This window comes from Chiloscyllium plagiosum, unplaced genomic scaffold (assembly GCF_037043375.1).
Source record: "Chiloscyllium plagiosum isolate Xiang-an unplaced genomic scaffold, Cpla_swu_hap1 HiC_scaffold_7, whole genome shotgun sequence".
NCBI lineage: Eukaryota > Metazoa > Chordata > Chondrichthyes > Orectolobiformes > Hemiscylliidae > Chiloscyllium > Chiloscyllium plagiosum.
In genome coordinates, this window is record NW_028270145.1 from 30,264,896 (window position 1) to 30,270,443 (window position 5,548).

Consider the following 5,548-nt stretch of genomic DNA (forward strand, 5'->3'; position numbering starts at 1 on the left):
GACACACACCCCCTCCACACACACAAACACACACACACCACCATCAGACACATCCACCTACACACACCCCCTGCATACACACAAACACACAAACACACACCACAAGCACAACACACACACCACCATCACACACATCCACCTACACACACCCCCTCCACAGACACAAACACACAAACACACACACCACAAGCACAACACACACACCACCATCACACACATCCACCCACACACACACCCTCCTCACACCCAAACACACAAACACACACACCACACCATCACGCACATCCACCCCCTCCACACACACACCCTCCAAATACACAAACAACACAAACACACACACCACACCATCACGCACATCCACCCACACACATCCCCTCCACACACACAAACACACTCACCACAAGCACAATACACCACCATCACACACATCCTCCAACACACACCCCCTCCACACACACACACACATCACCATCACGCACATCCTCCCACACACACCTCCTCCACACTCACAAACACACACACCACAAGCACAACACACATACCACCATCACACACGTCCACCCACAAACACCCCCTCCACACACACAAAAACACACACACCACTACCATCACGCACATCCACCCACACACACCCAATCCACACACACAAACACTCACACACATCACCATCACACACATCCACCCACACACACCCCCTCCACACATACAAACACACACACCACCACTATCACGCACATCCACCCACACACATCCCCTCCACATACACAAACACACACACACACCACCATCACACACATCCACCCACACACCCTCCACACACACAAACACACATACACCACCATCACACACATCCACCCACACACACACCCTCCACACACACAAACACACACACACCACCATCACGCACATCCACCTACACACACACCCTCCTCACACACAAACACACACACCACAAGGACAACACACACACCACCATCACACACATCCACTTACACATTCCCTCCTCACACACAAACATACACACCACAAGCACAACACACACACCACCATCACACATCCACCTACACACACCCCCTCCACACACACAAACAACACAAACACACACACCACAAGCACAACACACACACCACCATCACGCACATCCACCTACACACACACCCTCCTCACACACAAACACACACACCACAAGCACAACACACACACCACCATCACACATCCACCTACACACACCCCCTCCACACACACAAACAACACAAACACACACACCACAAGCACAACACACACACCACCATCATGCACATCCACCCACACACACCTCCTCCACACACACACACACCATCATCACACACATCCACCCGCACACACACCCTCCACACACACAGACACACACACCACAAGCACAACACACACACCATCACACACATCCACCCAAAAACACCCCCTCCACACACACAAAAACACACACACCACTACCATCACGCACATCCACCCACACACACCCAATCCCCACACACAAACACACACACCACATGCACAACACACACACCACCATCACGCACATCCACCGACACACACCCCCTCCACACACACAAACACACACACACCACCATCAGACACATCCACCTACACACACCCCCTGCATACACACAAACACACAAACACACACCACAAGCACAACACACACACCACCATCACACACATCCACCTACACACACCCCCTGCATACACACAAACACACAAACACACACCACAAGCACAACACACACACCACCATCACACACATCCACCTACACACACCCCCTCCACAGACACAAACACACAAACACACACACCACAAGCACAACACACACACCACCATCACACACATCCACCCACACACACACCCTCCTCACACCCAAACACACAAACACACACACCACACCATCACACACATCCACCCACACACACACCCTCCAAATACAGAAACAACACAAACACACACACCACACCATCATGCACATCCACCCACACACACACCCTCCACACACACAAACACACTCACCACAAGCACAATACACCACCATCACACACATCCTCCAATACACACACCCTCCACAAACACACACACACACACACACCACCATCACACACATCCACGCACACACACCCCCTCCACACACACAAACACTCACACACACCACCATCACACACATCCACCCACACACACCCCCTCCACACATACAAACACACACACCACCACTATCACGCACATCCACCCACACACATCCCCTCCACATACACAAACACACACACACACCACCATCACACACATCCACCCACACACCCTCCACACACACAAACACACATACACCACCATCACACACATCCACCCACACACACACCCTCCACACACACAAACACACATACACCACCATCACACACATCCACCCACACACACCCCCTCCACATGCACAAACACACACACCACCACCATCACACACATCCACCTACACACATCCCCTCCACACACACAAACACACACACCACAAGCACAACACACACACACCATCACACACATCCACCCACACACATCCCCTCCACACACACAAACACACACACCACAAGCACAACACATACACCACCATCACACACATTCACCCACACACACCCCCTCCATTCATACAAACACACACACCACCACTATCACGCACATCCACCCACACACATCCCCTCCACATACACAAACACACACACACACCACCATCACACACATCCATCCACACACACCCCCTCCACAGACACAAACACACAAACACACACACCACAAGCACAACACACACACCACCATCACGCACATCCACCCACACACACACCCTCCAAATACAGAAACAACACAAACACACACACCACACCATCATGCACATCCACCCACACACACACCCTCCACACACACAAACATACTCACCACAAGCACAATACACCACCATCACACACATCCTCCAATACACACACCCTCCACAAACACACACACACACACACACCACCATCACACACATCCACGCACACACACCCCCTCCACACACACAAACACTCACACACACCACCATCACACACATCCACCCACACACACCCCCTCCACACATACAAACACACACACCACCACTATCACGCACATCCACCCACACACATCCCCTCCACATACACAAACACACACACACACCACCATCACACACATCCACCCACACACCCTCCACACACACAAACACACATACACCACCATCACACACATCCACCCACACACACACCCTCCACACACACAAACACACATACACCACCATCACACACATCCACCCACACACACCCCCTCCACATGCACAAACACACACACCACCACCATCACACACATCCACCTACACACATCCCCTCCACACACACAAACACACACACCACAAGCACAACACACACACACCATCACACACATCCACCCACACACATCCCCTCCACACACACAAACACACACACCACAAGCACAACACATACACCACCATCACACACATTCACCCACACAACACCCCCTCCATTCATACAAACACACACACCACCACTATCACGCACATCCACCCACACACATCCCCTCCACATACACAAACACACACACACACCACCATCACACACATCCATCCACACACACCCCCTCCACACGCACAAACACACACACCACCACCATCACACACATCCACCTACACACATCCCCTCCACACACACAAACACACACACACCACCATCACACACATCCATCCACACACACCCCCTCCACACACACAAACACACACACCACAAGCACAACACACACCATCACACACATCCACCCACACACATCCCCTCCACACACACAAACACACATACCACAAGCACAACACACACTACCATAATGCACATCCACTCACACACACCCCTTTCCACACACACAAACACACACACACCACCATCACACACAGCCACCCACACACACCCCCTCCACACACACAAACACACACACACCACCATCACACACAGCCACCCACACACTCAAACAACACAACATACTCACCACAGGCACAACACACACACCACCATCACACCCATCCACCTACACACACCCCCTCCACACACAAACAACACAAACACACACAACACAGGCACAACACACACACCACTATCACACACATCCATCCACACACACCCCCCTCACACACAAACAACACAAACACACACCACAAGCACAACACACACTACCGTCATGCACATCCACCCACACACACCCCCTCCACACACACAAACACACACACCACCATCACACACAGCCACCCACACACACCCCCTCCACACACACAAACACACACACACCACCATCACACCCATCCACCTACACACACCCCTCTCACACACAAACAACACAAACACACACCACAAGCACAACACACACACGACCATCACACACATCCACCCATGCACACCCCCTCCACACTCAAAGACACACACCACAAGCACAACGCACACATCACCAGCTCACACATCCACCCACACACATCCCTCCACACACAAACACACACACCACAAGCATAACGCACACATTCACACACATAGAGCAACAGCAGTGATGATATTTAAAAGGGGGAAACTGGACTTTTTTGACCAAAGGCCTGTAAATCAAAAAGGTAGAGATTGATGAATTCAAATGGTCCACAGAGCTTCTCACCCACAAAATCGAATCACTGACATCTGTATACCGATGGGGGATCTTCTAAACAAGGCTTCAGTTGAATGAAAGATCAAGCTGGAACCAAATCTTTGGATATTGGTCATAGTTCAGCTCTTCAGGGTTTGCAAGGTGTTCAAAATACAGAGATGTTGACGTTTATCAAGTTTCTATGCTTGAAGCAAAAGGAAGAGAAGGAGACCTTGCAGCATTATTGTTCCTTACTGCAGCGCCTCTTTATACCTTCTTTCCTTTCCGGCTCCCCCTGGTGTTTGAAACAGAAGTCAAATCCAACCATAAGTACTCTCAACATGCCTCCACCTTTCAAGAAAGGAAACCATACTTCTAAATGTATTTCGTTACACTGTAGATATGAAAATATACACAATATATTAGTACATATGTAGATTTACATTTATTCATCCCCAATCACTCATTTTACAAAATCTATACAGGTATTTTTGTGTCATCATATTAATAAGTAAATGATTCCAATACAATTGCACTCTTGACAGTGCATTATACTATCCTTCAAAATAATATAAGTAATATGTTATAAAGTTGAATGAGCAAACTCCACCATAGCAATCTAGCATTTTATTCTTAACCTTTTCTACAAAGGCAAAGGGATTATGTTCAGTGTATATAAATGATTCTTTGTGGTTGTGACAAACATGAATTTTGAAAAGTTTAAGAGCCAATAGTAATAGTTTCCTTATGTACTGTAGAGTACTTCTTTTGATGGGGATTTAGATTTTCAGAGATGTAACCAATTGACCTTTTTATGCCTATCTTCTTGAGACAAAATTGCACCAACCCTCAAGTCACATC